The following is a 23,834-nucleotide window of genomic DNA, read 5'->3' as shown; positions in this document are numbered from 1 at the left end:
TCGGCGTGCTGTCAGCGAAGTTTTCCAATGTGACATTTTGTGAACTTTGTTTTTGTCAGTTTTAAGAATACGAAAATAGAATGGTGAGAAAATATCAATCTGTTCTTGGAAATACCAAGGTTGTTGAATTGGTTATACATTTATGGCATAGCACGAACGTTCTATGCCTTCGAAAGTAATAATCGTGAAAATTTTTCTTCACATATTTGCATTACGTACGGGGAAAAAGTCAAAACCCACTAATCATATAATCCAGTTTATGGCAAGGAAAATCTACCATTATTTTAAAAGTTAAAAATCATTTGATCCAAGTTCAAAATTTAAGCCTTACGGTATAAAGTATTTATTAATATTATTATTATGCTGAATAACATTTCTGAAAGAGTGCAGAGCTCAGCTTACTGTAAAAAAGAATGAGAAAGCCATGAATCTATTCTGAGATGTTTATTAGAATATTTAATGCAATTTTGAATTAACAAACCTAACGTTAGTTAAACACATTAAAATGTTTTCTAGGAAATATTTGCATGTAATCTTGGGAAACTATTAGGAAGCTTCAAACGAATTAATTTAATTTTATGCATTGTTTAATTTTTTTTTTTTTTTTGGTCAACTTTAGATTTAAGTACAATATTCCTTGTAAACGAGGATAAGAACATTTTTCTCCTCATGACGAATAATTAAGGAGTAAAATGCACATTTGGAAAGAAACAGCTTATAACTATACTGAAACTAAAATTTAGGTATCGAATTTGAAACATTAAATTATTCTCCTAAGTAAAACTAAATCACTTACCCCTAGGTAAAACTAAATTACAAAAATTATTGAAAGCCAAATAGGCTGACACAAATAACGGACGAAATAGAAATTAATGATTAAAAGTAGGTAAACCAAGCTGTACATCGAAAGTCTGTGAAGCCCTCCGATAACTCAGTTCACGAAACTACCATGAAACATCTATTCATTCAGATCTATGGTTACTGAAGGCAAGCTAATCTTTTTCATGAATGAGTGTTGCATAAAGTGGCCTTCTGTGAGTATCTCTAAGCTCCGTCGTCTTAAATCATTTACCCACCGTAGAGTATTAATTGCCTCTGGCACGCCATTTCCCGGGTTAAGAAGAGTATTAAGGACGTTAATACGTCATAAAGCTCAGCCACTAAAAGCCGGCGTCCTTTTTTCTGCCATATGTTCTAATTCGCTGTCTTCCTAACTTATTTTTATTTAGCATATATGGCCTTGGGTTCTAATCAATATTATTTCTGTTACAGCCATCATTTATCATACTCAGCACTCCCTGATTCATTTAAGATGACAGAATGAATCAATAAGCTCAAAATGATTATTGTTTAAATCTCGAAACCTACATTATAGTTATCCTTCATTAAGTTTTATAAGTGTATTAGCATAATTCTCGATAAGAGACACGGTAGAACTTAAACTGGCCGTTTCATTATACCAAATTCATTTATAGGTTAACGGAAAAACTTAATTTAGAGCAAACTTTAGATACAAAGAGTAAGATAAAATAATGTAACATTATCACAAAGAAAATGCTGAACTAAAAACGAAAATACAAGTAATTGGTATGCGTAACGCCAAGTTTCATTCAGAATAGAACTTTTGGTCCTTTTCAGCGTTACCTTAGGAGCTATTCTAGACCTGTTCAGATGAATGATATTGAGATTAATAAGACGTGGTATATAAACGGATAAGAGATAAATTTAAAATCGTTCTTTGGGGGCTTTACAGCGCCTGCTATTATTACTGCTGTCTTTTATGTTAGCTTGATTATCATCTACAAATTTTATTTGCTTTACATTGCAACCCTTTTCAAAATATAGTATTTTGTGTAACAATTGCTTGCTGATTTCTAAGCATTGCCATTACTGTTGCAGCTTTGAAGCTACTGTTATTGCTAACAATAAAGTCAAGCTGCTCCGCATAATTTCATACTTACGTATCGTTATTTCTTCCGCTTTCTTAGATGCCTTCGTGGTGTAATGGTCAGCACGCTCGGTGCGTATTCGTAAGGTCCGAGGTTGGAATCCCGGTGAGAGCATTGCTAAATTTTCTCATCTGCATTAAAAAATACCTAATGCCTCTACATGGTGACTTCATTCTTTACTTTAGACAAATAACATGACGAATTCCTGATATCCTATAAAACTTTGTGAATTTTAATGCAGAAAAAAATTAATGTGCTTCATCCGAAAGGTATATTTTTATAGAAAGAATAATGATGTGCATTATAATTTATTACAGAAATTCTAGAAATTAATGTCTATTACTAAATATTACTTTCAAGTAAGTTTGCAAGGTTTGCAAGGTATATTTTTATAGAAAGAATAATGATGTGCATTATAATTTATTACAGAAATTCTAGAAATTAATGTCTATTACTAAATATTACTTTCAAGTAAGTTTGCAAGGTTTGATATATTTTACTGTTGTAAACTGTCAGTAATATTTTGGCAGACTTTAGTCGATTTATCACTGTGTCTGTAAATAAGTACGAAACCTTAAGAAGGATATAAAAGATCTTTTTATTACAAACACATTAAGATGAACAGAAGGCATTGCTGGTGCTTAAAAATCCACCACCACATGTTTCGAGAAATTGAAAGTAGAAATTCAAATGTACAAATAAATTTAAATAGATAATAGCCAAAGGCTACACAGAATAATTTAATCGCGAAGTTGGAGCGTAATTTACCGGCATGAATTTAAACTATCGGCATACAGCAACACCAAAGGCAGGAACTTTTAGCTAGAACAGCAAAGCTAGTGACGTGGCTTTCAAGCGGCAGAAGACGCTCTGAATTTACAATCTGAAATCCTCACTTCAACAATACACGAGACCTAATTTGCATTTTGGTGGGAAAGAGAACAGTGATAGTAAAGATTTCAAACATATAATAACTGCTATAAAAATTAATTAAACCATACAAACTATTATTTATCTTTCATTCAATTCAGAGTATTGATGATATGTCTTTTCATAAGAAAAGACATATCATCTTATATATCTTTTCTTATGAAAAGACATTTGTGAAAAACAAAGAGAAATAATGAGACGGTTAAATTGTTAAAATATATTGTTAATGGAATTTAAATTGTGTAACAAATATTTAACTGAAAATAAATCCGTTCCTAAGTAAATTTCTATGAAAGAAACTACATTAGTTCATTAAATAAATTAAATGTATTTGTTTAACACTCTTTGCCTCTGAAAGAAAACAAGATGGGTTTAAATGAATAAAAAACATGCATTAGAAGAAAAAGAGTAAATGATATGCACGTAATCTTATTTTCTCTCGATTTAAAAAAATAAAATGGAGCGATTGTGATACAACAAGGGATTTTTACAACTAAAAATAACATAGCATCTTGGTATCTTTAAATCCAAGTATAAATTATTGTTGACGATGATGATGGTACATAAAATATAAAAGCTTAAATGTTATATTTTAGTCTAACTTTCAGATTTTATGGTTTCTTAATGCTGTCGGTAATAGATTGATTTTAATACATTTTGAACTTCATTTCACGAGAAAAAGCTCTAAACATATACACTTCACTGATACTTGTACAATATTTGTTTGGATATCAAAAAGAAATTTAGCTTAGCCTTTTTGACAGCGCATAAAACATTTATGCTGTTCAGAATATTTCGCAGAAAGTTAGCACAACTTGTTTGGCAACTAAACATCATCAGCATTTTTTATACTAAAAAATTATATATTTCACGGGATCAATTTGAAAATATTCCACGCCTTGTGACTCAAACATTTCCATACAAATTGTAAGTTTGTTGAATAAAATCAATGTCATGATTTATGACGTTGCGCGACTGAAAAAAAAATTCAACAGAGATTGCAATCAATTTTAACAGGCGTTACTGCACTGGTGTAACCCTTACCTATCGATAAATACTTTACTTCACTTTACGTGACTGATGGCTTTCCAATGACGGAAAGAGAACAAGTATGGGGCTGAGAAATTCTCATTTAGTTTTATAAAACTTTTAACTTCCAACCGCAAGAAATTGGACTGCATTACAATGGAAACAGAACTTTGGTTAGTAAATAAGGTCTGCATTAACTGGGGGAGGGAATTCATGTTTAACATATCAGAACGTTGAGTAAATTTCTGTAAATTACTTAAGTTTTATTGGATTCTGTCCACACGTTTATGCATACAATGCAAGCCATTCATTAGTACTGAAAGTTAAATTTAGCAAAAGTTATATTAAATCAAGAAATAATTTTAAAAAAATCTAGTGCTTAAAGATATTACATTTTCAGATTGTTTCAAGAAAGCATTATTACATCACAGGATGACTGCACTCTGTACAAAATAAAAATGCAAATACATGTAAAATGCATCAAACTTCACAGAATTACACATCCATATAACGTGTCGCGTATTCATTATTTCATGATTGCCAAGGGCAGGGTTGACACAGAAAGAAATAACAATGTAAAAGTTTCCAAATACATGGCAAATTAGAACAAGTCTTAAAAATGTGCATAACAGCAACTCATATGAGCCCAAAACTATCCCCACATATCATTCTCAATGATGAGCATGAGCACACCACTTCAGACCGATGTAGCTAAATAAGGTGACTGAATATGTTCCACGTAGAATCTTATGTGCATTTTCAAATTACAGGGTTAAATCGATGGTTGGATTAGCAGCGGCAGTGGCCCAGATTAACTGCAGACATACGAGTATTGTTCCGAAATGCCGAGCCGCAGTAAGATAGCTTCCCCGCAACGCGGATTTAAGGCTGCCATAAAATGGCAAAGAGAGACAGGGTTGCCAGATTTAGCGCGAAATCGCTCATTTGGCGACAAAATCTGCGATATGCCATAGACGGATGGAGAACCTACTAGAACGAATTCTTCCCGGTTTTGCCCAGAATGTTCTCGATGGCAGGCCGAAAGCTATATAAACCCTGCTGGTACACGAAGTAGAGAGTGTCTCGTAGTCTAGTGTCGAGTTGGTCGTCGAGTGTATCGCGAGTTGGTGCATCATCGTTGACTCTATCAAGTGCAATGCAAGTTATAGCTTGACGAGTCTCAAGAGTACATTGAGTTCCGAGAACGACCGAACCGAGTCGAAAGCTGTACTCTAGTGCGTTATCGTGAAGCTGTCTTAACCACTATAGCCTGAAGGCTGTGTTGATGATTATTTCTGCGTGTTTATTATAGTTTTTCGACGACTGTAAACGTGTTTTTGAAGCTGCCCTGTGTAATACTGCCTAATATATTGTGTTTTCATTCTTCATTAGAGGCTAATCACTCCAAATCCACGAACCCGTAAGAAACGCAACAATATTTCAGACGTCATGCTCAAGTAACTAACTATTCTGGTCAGACAATATTTCAGTCATCATACTCAAGTAACTATTCTAGTCACACAATATTTTAGTCATGTTTTCTCAAGTAACTTTTCTGTTCAGACAGTATTTCAGTCAACAACTATTCTGATCAGGCGATATTTCAGTCATAATACTCAAGTAATTATTCTTCACATTCATCCCACATTTCTGAGTTAATTTAGCTTTTATTCTATAGCTGCCATTCTCACGAGCTTCAGTAACGTCGTATTATTGCAGCTTTCATGTTCTAAGATACCTTATAAACTTATTTACAGCAATAATCACCATAAGCTTAAGAATGAAAAGCAACTTGAGTTTAAAAAAATAAAAGTACTGGTTTTTAGTAACCGAAAATTGAAAAAAAAAATGTATGCATACGATTTAAGAAGAAAGTATACGCATATAATTATTCTAAATGCGAAGAATGAATCTTCATCTCTTAACTATTGAAGAACAAAGCAAGAATACGGCATTGCATAGCATACTATGCATTTAGCTTTTTATCAGCCCTATGCTGTTTTGAGGACTGGCTCAAAATTTACCAATCCTTCACTTTCATGGATGCAGAAGAGAAAGAATGTAGGTATATAAGTTTGCTTTGCCTTATTTTATTCGGTAACGCATTATGTAATGCATTATACAGTGAATTTTATTATTACTTTATTTTAACTTGGGAAAATATTTGTGTAAATTAGTAATTTATAAGTTATTGTCTCTCTCCTTCCAACATGCCCTCGTGGTGTAACAGTAGCACATTCGGCACTGATTCAAAGAAGTCGAGGTTCATGTCCTGGCGAGGGTACTCCGGATTTCTTCAGCTTTCTGAATCCCAAAAATTCTAAAAAGACTCTACTGTGGCGCCCGAAATAAAAGGTGGCGCACAATAATTCGTCATCACCAGGATTTGGCGACTGGGTCCCCTAATCTCAAGTCAGCCGTTAAAAGGGGGAACATGCCTTCTTTGTGTAACGGTGGCAAAATCGGCTTGTATTCGAAAAGTCCAGGTTCAAGTTCCGACGAGGATAGGGCCCATTTTTCACTTCTGCTTCAAAATATCCTACTGACTCTACAAATAAATCCACATCACATGGTAAGCAAATGCCATGATTTTGGTATTGCCCGCCTTTCCGGCAAACTATCTTTTAAAGTTGGAATTTCAACAAAAAATTGGTGGGCAGTCTAATCAGGCTTAGAGGAGTACACAGGTAAGATTTTGTAAACATAGCTTTAACCGTTTAATGAATCGCGCTCAATGAATGAATAGAGCTTCGAAAAGAGTGCTGAAACGAGCATTGCTGGAAAGCGTGTAATAGAATAAAATATTTTGCCTACGAGTAAAAACACTCGATTCTGATTACCGTAGCTGATTCAGCATTACCCAGGGTGAGCCACGAGGAGGCCTGTTACTCTACAATCCCCAAAAGACGTTCTCTTTGGTTATATGATCATTACATTATTTACATTCCATATTTACACTTTCGTTTATTTCTTTTCATGGTGGTACTTTTCGAAAATAGCGACACTACCTTTAAAAATGCACAGCCCAACATTGCATGTTTTGCTCAAGTACCGAGATCCGTATCAGATTCACTATCTGAAGGCAATTCCTGTAGCGTTTTCAGTGCTTCAGAAATATTCAGCCCTCCCCGATCAATTTGCAAAATATTTAAAAATCAGAAAAAATAAACTTATATCTACAATTAAGAAAATATAAACTATAAAATAAAATTAAATAAACATCTGCAACTAAAAACTATTAAAACGTAGAGCTAACAAAACTTCTTCCAATATAAGCGAAAAAAAGAGAACTGCTCTCGTGAAATTATTTAAGGTAACGAAATAGCCGTTATATTTTTTTTTTCATTCAGAAACAATGCAAACTGTTAGGCATACATATGCATCAGTTTGAATCTAATGGGCTAAGCAAACTTTATTATCCCCATTCTGTAATGCGTCTGCTAACTACGAGTATAATAATAAAATAATGCAAAATCCTCCGTATCTTTATCTATTAAAGTTAACACTGAATGTAAAAATCAGTATAATAAATAATCAGTATAATAAAATAATGCATTGATATACGTTTTACAAATTTCTGGGTATATATAAACGCACAGAAGCCTATGCTTTATAGATTAATATTTATACAAGCGTAAAAAGTAATATAGATAAAAATAGAGTTATTGGATTAAATGACATATATATCCATAAGTTTGGCTTTTTTATGTCTTATGTAATCTTTCAAAATGGTAAACATAAGTTCTACATCAGATCATCAGATATTAGCATCTGCATATTTACCACGGATTTCGGATCTCGGTGATAAAAATTACAGTATTTTCCTCATATGATTGATGCGATTCTGGCTGCATGCTTTATATAAACTATTTAAAGTTAACTTTATGGAAGCTAATCAGGCAGAAGTTCAAAAATGATACCTGAAGAGATTTTATTTTCAATTGGTTAAGTACGACACATAACGGCTGATTCAAATGTAAGAAAAAAAAGAAAAAAAAATACGATAAGTCAAAAAGCATAAACAAGGGGCATCGTGAGAATTTTACGAAAAATGCACACCAAAAACATAGAAATTTTTTGCTAAAATAAAAGACTTTTAGTACCAAAATAGTTACATTTTTCACCGGCAGGTGGTATTTCAGTTGGGTTAGAACTAGGGTTAAAAATGTTCAATGCGGTGGCATCAAACATGACGCGACACGTTACACAGCTCCGATGACACAAAACTTCTGTCATTCAATATGCCCACAACGACAACCGACTTGTTGCACATAACCAAAAGTCACAAGATGTGAGACATGGACACTTTGGTGAACATTCGTGCGGGAAAGAGAGACTGACGACACAGTTTTCGTGAAACGTTGATCACAGCAGATTTTGGACATTATCTGTACGGAGACGATGTATTACTGTTACAATATGGGGCACTTGTTTGCCTTGGAAAAAAAGCAATGAAATTCTTTTAAATGAGCTGAATAGCGCTCGACTGTGATTCAAGATGTACCGCTGTGGAGTTTCCCAAAGAAGAAAAGGGCTATAATGAACAATGCAATTATCACGCCTCGCGCTTTTATCTGGGTTCTTTTGTCCCTCTGTCATTTCGAAAATATCTTCACAAACGCGTATGGACCGATAGTTTGTATACCGATAGTTTGACCAAAGTTCGAAACCTTGCAATCATATTTGTGCATATAGAGTTTCACGGTTTCCCCAGTGTATACTATGAACACGAGCCAACTTCTCTTGAAACCTCATCCATGACTGCATACCATCATTTATACAATCAGCCCTTGGATGCTTTTCCCTTATTCAAAATAATAACAACCATCTTCACAAATCTGTTACCGAAAGGCAATAAACATGGAACTTATTTTCAGATACATACCGATGTTCTTATTTATTTAAAATATAAATAACAAACTTTTGCAATTTATTTCTTGGGCATTAAATCGATTAGCTTCTTCTACTGAGAATTTGCTATTTGATGTTAATGTAAAATGCATTTGAAATGCAAAAAAATATTTTATTTAATAAAAGGGTCTAAAGTTCAGGAAGAATGATTACTACCTTAATTTAAAATAAATTCTTTAATAATCTGCATCGCTTCAAATTTATAGATCTTTGGATTTCATTGCAAATTTTAAAAGTTGCCCTGATTTCTAGCAAAACTTCACTTAGGATGGGAATCAAATATTTCATTTTCAGCAAGACAAAGTTCTGCGGCCCAAAATTAATGCTAAGGATATTAAAGTTAACACTGAATGTAAAAATCAGTATAATAAATAATCAGTATAATAAAATAATTGACATAAGTTTTACAAATTTCTGGGCATATATAAACGCACAGAAGCCTATGCTTTATAGATTAATATTTATACAAGCGTAAAAAGTAATATAGATAAAAATAGAGTTATTGGATTAAATGACATATATATCCATAAGTTTGGCTTTTTTATGTCTTATATAATCTTTCAAAATGGTAAACATAAGTTCTACATCAGATCATCAGATATTAAATGTACAGTAGTACATTCTTTATACTCAAGCGAAATGAGCCCACTAGCGGCCGAGCGGTAAAGTCGCTGAACACTGGTAGTTCGGTCCAAGGTTCGAATCCCGCGAACGGGCTGGCTGCATGGGCGTTTTCGTGGTTTTCCCCATGTGTAACGTGTATACGAGCCAGTTTCCCTTAGAAAGTTCTCCAAGAAGGCATCCCTTCTCTTAGGCAGATATCCCTAGTGTGCTTTGCCATAACTAATAAACCAAACCAAAACCAAACTAAACTCAAGCGAAATGCTACTTGAAATTATATTTATTTAAAACTTAGACATTCATACATTATTAAATTTCTTTAGAGAGCACATTGTTAAAACACCGTTTAAAAATGAAGCATTTCGAATAACCTGCGGAAAACTAAAGTTCCGGTAATCAACATTTGGAAGGCAGGTAGCTGAGTTAACTTTACCCTCGATTCAGTATTTCTAGAAACTGCATGTATAAGATCTATTGGAACGTTGCACTAATATCAATATTTTCGTCCTGCGAAGTTTATATCTTAAATACTATTTAAATCTAGAGAATGGGATTTCCTACTTCCCAATGGGCTATTTGTTACTGAATTGATAATGTGTGTATACTGACACAAGTTCGCAGATTCAAAATATACTGGATATATGTGTTCTCTCTTGTTATTTAGCAAATTTTTCCATGAGAAAGTGCATTTCACATGAAATTATGCCTTTCCATGCTCATGTATATAATCGTTTTATGGTCACAGAAGCACAATGCACAGTTACTTTAAAAATACAGCTTCTTCAGCATAAATTATCAGCCTGCGCCTGGATACGCCTCGTAATGTTTGAACGTTTTGGCCACCACCTACAGGAAACCCAAATTTGGTACTCTGAGCTATTTGTCCATTAAATTGTGAAACTCCATTCACATGAAATTTTAGGTCCCACTTTGTGCTTTTCCATGCGTATACGGAAAGAAAGAAATTTAACACCCAACAGTTTCTGATAACTTGGTGACGTAAAATATTTTAACCGATATGTGCATATATTACATAAAGAATATGAAATCGTTTGCGTTCTTAATTAGAAATATCAAAATTTCGGAATTAGTTTGTTTATTTCGGAATTATTCTAATTTAGGAAGTCTTTTAAAATACAGTTTCATGAATAACATTAAATCGAAAGAAAAACCGAAAAACTATTCATAAGCTGTAAGCTTATATAATAGAGCCTTCTTAGATAGCATACAATTAGACCAAAACTCTAAAAGACAACTTATGAACTTTCACTGTTTTTCCCAAATAGGTGTTTAACAGACGATACCAACTCGTGCTTACAGAAACCAGTAGCTTTGGCTTTAAATCAAAGATAATGGAAGAACTAAATTAACGAAAATTAAATGTAGCCTAACATCTGTACAGCATAACTAGAGCGCAAGCTTTAATCGAAGCTGGTTAAATACGCCTAATGGCAAGAATAACTCAACGCCGTAGAAAGAATACTGATCGCTAGAGAAAATCTTAGCAACGTGGCCTTCAAGCAGCCAGAAAACACTCTGATTTGTCTCTCCAAAGCCTTCCTTTAAATACTTCCTTCTTTCTACCTAATTCGAATATCGAGACTTAACAAAAACGAGGCTTATGAGAAAAGTAAATTAACCTAAAATAACTAGTTAGACACTTAAATTATACTTTATAACTTACATAAATTTTTCTCAGCCAAAACTTTGAATAGCCTTATAAAAAATTGACATCTTCCATATTTCACTAGCTTAATAAAAATATTAAATAACTAATGCCCACAGGAATTAGTTTCCTCTTAATATATATATATATATATATATACTTTGTTGAATAAATATATATACTTTGTTGAATAAACAAGCTGAATTAAACTGTCAAAAATAATCTAACTTTAAATTCAATTCCTTTAATAAAGGAAGAAAAAAAGAAACACAATTTTGCAAGTAAATCAAATATTTATTTCTTTTGAAAGTGTACATATTTTGCATTCCTATTAACAACAAAAAGAATTTTTTCTTTAATACAAGATGATTATCAAGCCTTAAAAATTTAAGAAGGTGGGGAAAGTGATTTGTTAGGACAGGCAAAATTAAAATGCTTGGCAACGATATCATTAAATTATGGAAGACTGAAAATCTATAAATAATACATAAAATACTAAACATACATAAACTCTTAAAAAACTGAGACTTTCCTTTCGACCGTAATTAATTTTTGAGAAAATTGTTCTTTTAAATGTATTTGCATATCTCCTGGATTACCTACCTTAGTTAAAGAAAGGAAAAATGCTGTTACACGGACAAATGATTAATGCTATTTATTATGTACTGTATCTTATTCTTGCATAGTAAATGCCTATATTATAAAAAAAATATCCATATATGTATTTATATCTCCGTATTCAAAACGTGCACATAAAGTGCCTGCAGGCAGTTTAATATAAACTGTCAAATATTATTACTAATTGTCGCCGATGAAACATACATTGAAACATGATGTACACTGGTTATATCTCTTATGACATTCCTGAAAATAATCATAAAGTCCCCCTCTCTGTAGCTGTCACTTAAGTACAATCATATTACTTTCGATAGCTTCAATTGTCTATAAATGTTGACCCTGTACAATCATGTGACAAAAATAGAACAGCGATGTCACAGGGCAATAAAGGTCGCAATTAAGATGGCTGTGCAATTAAGAAGGTTCTATATTACGTTAAAAAAATAAGCTTTTCTTTGAAACGGCATTTTGTCAAAGGAAACGAAAACCGTGCACCGAATGGTCGAAAGATGCTTTAATTCCGTTTGCGTTAGATCACGAATTATATTTGGAAAAGTTTCATTTCTTCCATTGAGAATTCGCTAATGCCCTCTAACAACGAAATTTAAGTATGAAAGCACGTGACATGATTTTCCTGTGAACGTTTGGATCAGAATCCTAACACTCAAATAATTCTATCTTATCCTGTGGGAGGGAATGAAATGGAAATACCCTTGCTAACTTATTTTCTGTATAATTCATACGCATATTCGTTCATTTTCTTTGATCGAAGTTTGAAATTTAAAAAGTATAATTTAATAACATTACAATTCAAAACATTAATTTTTGAAGTAGATTTTCGTTATTTCTAAAAAATGTTTTTCTCAGAAGATACTAAGTACAATTTTTTTAATATCCTTCAGGCAAACAATTTCAAACTTTTGAGACACATTTTGTCAATTCGGAACAAGGCACTGCGATTAGCAGTTTCGGATACATTTGCAAAAATACCTTATCTGAAATAAACGTTAAATTTCATCTTCCAAACAATTGTTTTTACAATGTAACTGCAAATGTATTTGAAATCTTAATTCCTCACTTCACTTTAAGCGCAAACTGAATGCGAAGGTATTTCCCTTTTTCAGGTCTCTGCAATGCATTTTTATTTAAAATATAATTAGAATAGAATTTAAAGTAATGTCTTGTCACAAATAGATAAAAGTTAAACACTAATGTGATAATCACTGCATTTTTCGTAATTCCTTAGCATGTTTGAAAGATCGATTATTATTAAATCTATGCATCTTAAAATGAAAACTGAAGCAGTTAAAAGAACTATAACTGCACGCTTTGTGACCAATACCTTAAGATATTTAACAATATAGAGGAGAACAATTTCAGTCTTCCACATTTTACACGCTACACTTGCAATCTCTTTGAGAAGACTTTGATCTCTTTAGATTTTGACTTCAAATCTATTAAATTTTTTGATGGTCTTTCCAATCACGAACTTTAGACGCATCTTGCGCTTCGCTTGTCTAATGTCCTAAATTGAGGAATTACAGATAAGATCCCCTTAACAGGTTCAAAGGATTTCTAATATTGAGAGAAGACGAAATCGTAGACTGAGACATTTCCGATGCTTTAAAAATGAAATTTTTTTTTCAGTAGTAGCGATACTTATATTAGATTAAATTAGTTGCGCAGAATCTTTCTAACTCATACGTGGAATTTGTAATATATTATTAGCATAATCTAATAATCCAGTATTAAAAAGTAAATAATAAGCAATTTAAATAATATATATTGTTATGCAATTAAATGAATATAGTTCTATCAATACAAAATTAGTTCATAGTTTTCTTCCATTTACTTTGTTAAGATATATTTTTAAACTGCACAATCTATTGCTAGTTGAAATCCACACACTATTAAAAATTAAAAATACATTGCACTACTACAGCTGAAGATTAAGTAATTACGTTTGAAAATTCTTAAAAAATTAAAATATGAAAATGAAATTAGCGAAATGGTTTATAATGCAAAATTTTAGCTCATTTCAATGTTGTTTTGATTCTTTCAGATGTTGTGAGTAACTAAACGGCCTAATAATATCCTTCTTATAGACAGGGTATTTCTTTTAAACATACTTAATTAAAATATCATTGAGACTAACTACTAACTACTATCCAAGAAAAGAGAACATTATAGTAACAAAAAAACACATTAACATTTTCGAATGAAACTCATTATATTTATTACCTTGTAAGACGTAAAAATGAAGTATTGCAATCGCCAAAAATTTGGGGTATCATATTTCAACAGAAACATCCATTTTGACCGTTCCCGAACCCATTCGCAAAATTCCTTTGCGTGACTTTTGTACGTACGAACAAAATAAAAGTTTCTTTTTTTTTTTTTTTCAAAACGGGTTGTAAAATGGATTTAAAGTTGTTTTTTTTTCGTGAAGCCTGTCCGTGCACACGTAAGTAGGTATCTCGTATAACTAAAACATTATTAGTTAATAGCAATACCAAACGACCCTGAAGATCGTTGGAAGGAAAAGATCCTGAAGTTGCGAAAGTTAATTAGAAGTTGCCTATTCGCATAGAGCAAAGCCATCGTATTTTTTATATTATATATATATCTACATATATATAATAATAATAAAATTCCATAGTCAAGAATACACTTGAAGTTCTACACTTAAAGGACGCGCAAAAGAATATCGGGGCTTTTTCTTAAATGTTACGATGCAGCAAACCTCATACAAATGTTGTTAGTAGTTCTTTTTTATTTACTCCGGATATCTGATTTTGTAACTGCTATTTCTCCTGACCAATAATAAATGGATCCTGTTTTTTAAACTTATCGTCTGATAATTTAAGCTACGACTACATTTATGATTCTTCAACAACCTATTTATTCCTGAAAAAAGCTGGTACATCACAGATATATATATATATATATACGTATTTATACACACACCCTTATTTAATGAATCTTCCTCTTTAAAGTAAATAAATTTCATATAAAATCTGTTAGACTTTTGAATTAAAAATGACTTTTCACATTACAGATGCTCTATATGGCATCAGATGTCTACATCCAGTCTGTAGTCTACGGAAGAAATGATAATGTGTTCTTCACACGGATTCTAATTCAGAAGCAAAATATATAGAAATTGTTTATACGCTACTACTAACATCTGATCTTGATCAGCCGAAAATCGCATTTTTAATCCACCGCTTCAATCACATCAGATGTCCTTCAATGTGTCTGGACTCAAATGAACTATTGATTGGACATGAGTCATTTTGCAAAGAGATAGGTAATGAGCAACTATGACGAATATGGCAAGAAGCATGCATGATTAAATTTTAATTTCATGCATCACAAGTAAAAATGCGAGTGGTACCTTGGTACATGTTTTCTGTTATCCAGATTAAAGACGTCTTTGGTTTTCACAATCATAAACATCACTGAACTCGCATACGATATTCAATAGTCACGTCCGGAATAATCATGCTATCCTCATACATTTCAATAATCTCTGTGTCACCTCCCTAGCGATCCTAACAATTTTCTCATTATTTGACAAACAAATGTTAGCCAAAAAGTATTTTCATGTTCAAATTGGACGTATACCAATTGGATGTATACCAAGGTACCACTATATATCCTCATATACCTGCTCCAACTCCTTAATTTTACCTTTCAACACGAAATAAGAACAATTTAAGATTAACTTTTAGGAAGGACAGTATTTGCATGAAATCCACAAAAGCAGATATTTCCATTTAAAAAGTAAATAAAGAGAATTAAATCTTAAAATGCTTCGCTAATTTAGCTATAAAAAGATTGCTTTTTCAATTGTGTCATTGGTCGAAAACTAAATTTAATGCTGGGAGATATTAAATTTAGTTTAATTACCAAATTTGAATTAAAAACCTTGCCTTATTGAATGCCGCATGCTCACAATTTCAAGTGTTTAAATAAATACAATTTAAAGCATTGTATAGTGAAACTGAATGATGTGCCTTAACACTTTATCCTCACAGCATTTACTTCAAAAGCAGTACGCTCATAATATACATTCTTTCATCAAATAATACATAAATGCCACAAATAATTTGCTAAATTTCATCAAGTAATTAATTTCCTCTATTACAAATTCATTACCTTTCATAGATGACGCGGAAAGCAAAATGTTGTTATATGTTATAAAAAAACCTGAGCTACCAGAGAAGTTTTGGAGATTTATTTTAATATAACAAAAGCCTTCGGGCAATTAGTGAAACTGGAGACAAATTAAACAAATTATATTCTCTTTGTAGGCATTGACGTAAATTCTAATGAAATTAAGAATGCCTGCCTAATTATCGTAAGATAGGAATCAGAAAACACTTATTAGCTTTATTATTTCATGAATAACGATAATTATGTCTTTTCCTTTATTATAATTTTTTTAATAACATATGGAAATATTATTGGTTGTTGTCATAAAATATCTAATCCATGTTCTAATAAACCTTTAAATAAATGACATAGACTAAAACAAAGAAAACGTAATTTTGTCTATGTTGGAAGACGTATTTGGTGACATAAAAATATTCTGCACTCACCAAACAAGCTTAATCCTGCAGGTTGAAAAGTCTTCTATTTCATTTAGTTGCTTTTCGCTGATTTTGACAACACTGCTGTTGCTGTCATTCGTTGATGTTGATTACGTTTCTGAAAAACAAAATCATAACATTAGCAAAGGATAATTATATTTTCATTAAAGATATTCATTAATTACTTTCATTTGATCTGTCATATGATAAAAATGGTTGCACTCGTCGCAAAGCAATATATCACTTAAATACATATGCTCGACCGTTATAACTAAAATATTTTTATTTTATTTTACATGAAATAAATTACAATCTTTCAATAGTACATAAACAGCAGTTGTGGTAATTAGACAACGAAAGTTTCGCCCCATATAAATATATGATTTTTTTCGTATCAAAAGAATTGTTTTCCTTTTTTTTTAATTCATTCTTTTTACGTTGTTTGTTTTTTTAGCCAAAAGAGCGTCAGCCCAGAAGGGCTATTAATTTCGTTTTGGCATTTTGCCTTGGTTTTCTATAAATGTTGGTTCACTTTTCAAACTGTTGCCATCAAATATTATCGCCCTGTGTTATATTTAAAGAAATTAAATAATGAAGAATCTGCATAAATGTATGCATGTTTCTCGCATTGTGATAAACAGCGGTACCTAGAGCCGTCAAGTTTTGAAACGTAATCTTCCATCGAATATGAGCATTTGGAAGTGCTAATTTGTAACTTGAAATTTGTTTTATTATCTGTTTCATATATTTTCCATATATTTCCAACTATATTATAGAAATATATTTTTTATATATTTCTTTATATTTTAATTTTTTATTTATATCCACCTAGCTGTTTGACCTTCATGATTCTTGAAATTTGAAAGCTAGGTTAACGATGCATGATCCGTGCGGAAGAGGAATTTTCTGACCCAGAGATAATGATGAAAATGTTCTACGGCTTTAACTATGGCGAGCAACTTTTTCCTGGTGACACATTATTTCCTCTCCGGTTTAGACAGACACTTGCTGCAGTAGGCCACATCACGTTCTTGGCCGTTTATTCATATTCCAAACGGCATCACCTTGAACTGCCAAAATCCTTGTCCGGTAGTAAATGCCGTTTTTTTCTCGGTCATCAGGATGTATCTGTACTTGCCAATATACACTCTTTAGATTTAGCGTCGAAAACTTCTTGCTTCCAGAAAGAGTGTCCAGAATGTCGTCAATCCTAGGAAGAGGGCAGCTGTCTTTTTTTGTAATCTCATTCAACCGGCGAAAGTCAACGCAAAATCTGATTGAACAGTCTTTCTTCCTGACGAGAACGATGGGAGATGCCCATAGACTTGCTGAAAGTTTGATGACATCGCTTTCTTGCATGACCTTTAGAAGTTTTCCTACCTCTTCCTGTTTAGCAATGGGTGAATTGGTAAACGTCTTGGACGTTGCTTGATTGCAGGTTGATCGCCGGTATCATTTCTATGCTGTGTCAAACTAGTTCGAACTACGTCAGAGGATGAGCCGAATCAGGAATGATACGTTCGGTAGCATTCTTCTCTTCATCGCTTAACTGTGCATTATGCAATAACTCTGATATAATGCTCTCTGGAAACGCAGATTCTGGGGTGTTAATCTTCCGTTTAACGCTGGTGACTGGAGTGCATGCTGCAACAGCTTCTCCTTTCTTAATAACTCTCGTCTTGTCAGTTACATTGGAAACTCTCACCGCATAACAATCTACAATAAATCGACGAGTGCTGAGGCTACTAGTGCTCCTTTCGGGATGTTACAGCTCTTGGAATTTTTGGACAGATTTAACTCATCTATCATTAATTCCGAATAAGCCTATGTCCTCAGAAGTAGAATGCAGTTGGTTATTTTTAAGGTCCAAAGAAAAATTGTATTTCCAAATCCAATCCGAGTACACAAGCATCTGTAATCTCTCCCACAAATGCCGTGTGATGGTAGGCGGCAGTTCCAAAAGTGATGTTAACGTTCAGTTTGCTCTCGATGTCAATCTTCTTCACCGATACACTTTGGAGTGTAATGCAAAGCGGAATCCAGCTACGTTTACCTGCAAGTCGTTGAGACAAATCGTTTCGTATGATGGTAATATTGGCTCCTGTATCGATAGTCTTATTGCAGGGAATTTCAGAGATATATCCCATGATGAAGAGTCCATTTCTGCCGCCACTCATACCAAAAATCTGAAGTGCTTAAAAAAGGGGCTTCTCATCATCTGGCAACTTGCAACCCGCGAGATGGAAACTAAATAGTTTCTCTGCCTTTGCTGGAAGAGGTCTTAACTTCCGTGCCGGGGGATGTTCTGAAGCTCCGTCGTATATGGCCTTCAACACCACAATTCCAACACTTTAGGTTTGGTTTCTTGTTACCCCCATTCTTTCTCAAAGCATTGACTTTACTGTTTAAATCATCTAGACGAGCAGACATTTGATCCATTGGCTCGTGGACTTGAGCAGTTCTGATTGGGTGGTGGTCTCTACGAGTTGCTTACACTGCCTCGAATTTCATGGCGTACACCAGAGCTCTTTTTAAATCCTTGATATCCGTAATTTGAAGAGTCTTCTGTATTTCAGAATCAGGGTTTCCCTTATTTTTCTGGGCCACTCGAAAAAGGCGAGATGGCGCAGCCTTTCAACATCTCTGGCGAGCTCCTGGACAGTTTCCGTAATCTTCTGTTGAGGGGATTTTAATTGACGCCTGCTGTAGTCCTTCAAACTTTTTTCCCCAAAGCGTAGCTCCAACCCGCCGGATAGACCTTCGAAGTCTAGTCTCTGGATTTTCTGGAAGAGTTTGAAGAATATCTGTAGCGTCTGCTCTCAGAGAAGCGGCGAGTTGACAGGTCTTAGCTTGGGAATCCCATCAATTCGCATCCGCCACTATAGAAAATTGCATCTTATGTACTTGCTAGGATGTTTTCCCATCATACATAGATAGCTTCAGAAAGGGAGCGGAGCAGGCATGGGTAAAAATTTAAATTCATATGTATTGCTCCTAGCCGTCGCTACGAATTTCTTCAAGGTATCAGCTTCTTTGGCCACAGCGTAAAACCTGTCATCAATTTGTTGTTCCATTTGTTGTGATGCCAGAAGCTCTTCCTTCTATTTGTTCCTTTACAGAAGAAACTCTTTCTTCAGTGTGCCCAACTCTGTTTTCAACACTATTCTGCCTTTTATAGCTTCAAATTTGTTTTCTGTTATGCAGGGAATTTTTCTGTTCATTTCTCCTTGACATTCTTTCATTTCTGCTTTAACAGTTTCGTGTCTTCTTTAACGGAATCTTGGCGAGCTTTCATCTGGCCTGTTTACATTTCTTCTTTAACAGCGTTTATATATTTTTAACGGATGTTTTACCAGCTTCCATCGTTTCTTGAACGGCTATCATTACTCAATTGATTCTTGGCCAGCTTCCATCTTTTCCTGAAACGCAGCAAAGGCTGCCAACAACTGTCTTAATTGCTCATCCATCGCTCTTGTCACTCGCATTCAATCTCACTTCTGACACCAAAACGTGCTGCGTACGTACAACTTCGTAATGTATTGAATGCACAAGATCGTTAATAGGTTGTTAAAATCCATTCTTATCGAAAGAAATATATCCGAACACTGGAAGCTTCCTCAGAGATATTCGTGCGAGTATATACTTACACTAAATACAATGTTGTTTTTACAATTTTGATTCGTGCGAGTGTTCACAATATCATGCAGTTTAATCAGTAGTTATAGTTCAGACTACTAAAAACGTTAAATAAAATGCAATGCAAGCGTATCTAAAGAGAAATCTGACTCAGATATCTCAGTTCACGCGGATCTAAACAACTCGCAACTGCCATAATTAAGCAATTGAACGCAGATGCTCTTTCTTCGGCCTTAAATTGTCTTCAGGCAGCCGCTAGACCTTTCTAGTACTTTCTGCTTCTCGAAATTTCTGGAAAGCAATACGAGGGTGGAATTAATGTTACAACTAACATAGGGGACAATTACTTTTATTCAATTTCAATACAAATTACGGAGATACCCATTAACTCAAAGTTAAATGCTCGTGCTCCTGTAATCTTACTTTTCCGGCATAGCTTTCTCTTAAAATGTGCCTCGCGCTGTATTACTCAGAAAAGTATAGTTTTACTTATGATTAAACTAAAATTACCTATCTAAATACAAAATTGGTAACAATAGTTTTCGTTCGGCACGTGCTTTTATTAATATTTAAATTCTTTGGAGTAATTAAATTATTAAACTTCAAAACGTTCTTAGAAATAGTAAGGAATTAGGTATGGTCCTTTTACGTGCTTGAGGTAATCGTTAGGATGTACGGCTGATATACAAAAATATTCGAATCCGATTCCGGTTGACGGACAGTTTTTTCAAGTATTTCTAGTACCTAATTTCCTTCTGAAGATTTTTTTCAGCTTGAACTATAAGCCATTGGATGGGGCATCAGGGAGTCGTTCACTTTCCAATTGCTCTTTAGGTGGGAAAAGAAGAAAATAATTAATGGCACATGTCATATGTTTTTGTAGTACATCATTTATCACACAAATCTGGAGCACCTAATATCTCATGGCCCAGATTTTCAAGAATTTATCGAATTCGACCAACTTTCGTTCATTATAAATTAGGAATTCCCTCGGCAAGCAACTTTCCGAAGACTTCAAAATTCATTCACAGTTAGGCGATTCTTTTTACTGCAACTTGAAAAGTAAGAAAACTACAAAGCTTTACTGAAAGCTTTCTTGAATAGAAATCTAGGATCCCATGTCTGCACAGACTTTGGTGTTTTTTCTACCAGAATGCGCAGTTTTTGAATCATAATGAATACTGCTTCGAGCTACTATCTGAACAGAAACATTCATACGAGTATCTTGTTTCAACTACCGAGGTAAGCAAAAATAAACAAAAACTTCAAAATTTGCGTTAATAAATCAAGCTCAGTACATTCCCATATAATATATCATTAATTTGATGAAAGAGGAAATGTATTTATTTATAAAGCTACAAGATAGGATGCAGACGTCCGCGAGAAAGGGATGCACAAAGAATTAAATAAGTAAATGTAGATTTTATAGATAATTGATTTTATAGAAATTTTAAATTAAACCAAAGTCATTCTGGAATTGTTATTAGCGCAATTAAAGAAAAGCGTATTTGCATTGCGCAAGAAAGCAACTGCAGTTCCAAACCGCCAGATTTCTTTGTCTTAGAAATTAAAAAACAACCGAAATATATGTAGATGCAGTTATATAATCAAATCACTTGATTAAATCGTGTAATGAAGTGTTTTTAAGTTTGGACAATGGATGGAAAAAATATAAAATGATTATTTTAGAAATTTTTATTTTCAGTAATACCTTTTCCTAAAATTAAGCAGCAATCAGCTCGTACTGAAAGATGCAATCTATTTATTTATTTTTTTAATCCGATTTTCTATTTTTTGTCATGCTGATAACGCGTATGCGCATACAAAAATTTAATTTTTCTAGGTGGTAAAATAAAAAGATAGTTTAAACATAAAAAGCGGACAAACAGATTTCGCTAGTTTAATCAGAAATTTTCAGTTGTTTTGCTAAACAAGTTTAACTAAAAGGTTCTAAATGACTCATTAAGAAAAATTAGCAGGAAACAGGAAGTCGTTAGAATTATGTAAGACGGTTTAACTAAAATATGTAAAAGCGCAGTATGCGTAACGTTAACTACTGTCTTTTTACTTTTACTGCATATATGTAAAAGCAAAATATACGTTCTAAGGGAAATGTTAAAGTAATTTCAAAGACTGTTTTCTTGTTTGGGAACTATTTTGATGAAAATATAAAATGCTTAAAATATCTAAAACTTTCTGAAAGAATCATTTGAAAAAAAGCCTCCCACTTTAAAATTGGTGCCTTTTAACTAGTCTCGAAACGAAGGTTATGATTTACTCTCTTCCGAGAAAAACAAAATTCTTCTCTCTGGCTAAAATATTGTGTAGAATTGCATTTCTAAATGAGAAACAAATACGCTTGTTTAGGCTAAAGGTAAAAACCGGCAAACATATCTTTTACAAAGAGGAAAAAAAAACAAATAAAAACTTCTGAGTAAAGCGTGTGCTTTTCAGGTAGTTAAAAAAAAATTTTACTGTAAGAACAAAAACGTGAATTCAAAATACGGTTGCAGTCTCCTTAAATATTTTTACAACAATAGTAAACAAAATAATAACAAATAGGGAAATCTTTAAAGGTTAGAAAGCATTACCGGGTGTTAATTGTCTTTTGTTTAAACACGTGCTAATTCCAACATACTAGAGAAAAGTTTTATCAAAACCATTTATAGCCAGAGACAAATGCATATCTAATGCGAAAGTTCCGAGACATGCATTTATCTGCAAATGACTGCAGCAATATGTTATCAGTTAAAGCTATACGGCTGTTGCTGCTTTTGCATGAAACCAATATTAAAGAATGAAGAGCTGAGAAAACTTACAAATCACACTTTTGAGATATTAAACTAATGTTTTAGTTCCAATATTTGAAAAACTGCAACAAAAATTCTAGTAGGAAAATTTTTTAAAATGTTTAAAATTACACTTTTGCGTTATCAAACTAATGCATTAATTCCTATATTTTTTTTAAAAATTCTGCATTCCTATATTTGCTAGAGATCCATTACAGGAATGAAATGCACCGCTATATTTCTGGAAAAGTGACAAAACGTTGCAGTTTTTAAATACGCAGTCATTTCTCTACACTCCTGAGAAATAGCCAGGTGGTTTTTCTGCGCGAAGTTAGGGTACAAAAAACATAGCTTTTAAAATTCAAACATGAATTCGTAGATGAACAATAAAAACAACCGAAAAAAGAGATAAAAATACCGTTATTAACTGAAAGGAAATTTCCTGTTAGCTTGGAAATGAAAATGACGATTGAAAGAATTGACTGTTAAATAAAATATTTCAAATGCATAATTTTATTTAAAATAATAATTATAATTCTAATTTTTCGTTTTAAAAATACTTTAGTGGGATGCAGATACATTTAGGGTATTCTAAGAAACTGAGAAAAAAGCAAGCAGTGAATTAAAAAAAATTACATCACTATTCTAGGTGATTAAACACAAATATATGTTGAAATAACTATAATTATTTGCTTGATATGTGCATGTACATACACATATATATGCATACATAACATCTATGCATGAGTACATGCATGCATGCATACATTTCTGAATCCTGTCCTGATGACAGAAGAATAACAATCTCTCCCCCACGCAGCTTAGAGTGGATTAAAAGTGGATCAATCAAAAGTCCTCACATCCAAGGTTTGGCAAACAAGTGTTCCAATATCTGATTTACATTCAGGCCCGGCATAATTTCCAAGGTTACAGAATTTTAAAAACAAAACGAACACTATAGAAGGCACATTGTTTCTTATACTATTCGATTTTTTTCAACATTCAGTATTCTTCGCATGAACATTTATAAAACTGCAAATTTTAATGATTTTTCAGTGGTACTTTCAGAAGATGTTTAGCAAATTCATTG

At 33.0% G+C, this 23,834-nt stretch overlaps 1 protein-coding gene across 5 annotated transcripts in view; it reads right to left on the bottom strand.

Annotated features, from left to right (window-relative positions):
• The window catches only part of LOC118184750 (somatostatin receptor type 2-like), a 512,152-nt gene that overhangs the window by 105,791 nt on the left and 382,527 nt on the right, over positions 1-23,834 (bottom strand). For all 5 annotated transcript variants that reach the window (XM_085810824.1, XM_085810825.1, XM_085810827.1 and 2 more), the window contains one exon: positions 16,329-16,437. The gene's annotated coding sequence lies outside the window, so the exon portion shown is untranslated. The remainder of the gene's footprint in view (positions 1-16,328; positions 16,438-23,834) is intronic.

This window comes from Stegodyphus dumicola, chromosome 2, assembly GCF_044657685.1.
Source record: "Stegodyphus dumicola isolate Sdum_Otavi_A_Nest chromosome 2, ASM4465768v1".
In the NCBI taxonomy this organism is placed as follows: domain Eukaryota; kingdom Metazoa; phylum Arthropoda; class Arachnida; order Araneae; family Eresidae; genus Stegodyphus; species Stegodyphus dumicola.
The sequence above is the reverse complement of the archived record's forward strand: the minus strand, read 5'-3'. Positions and strand labels throughout refer to the sequence as shown.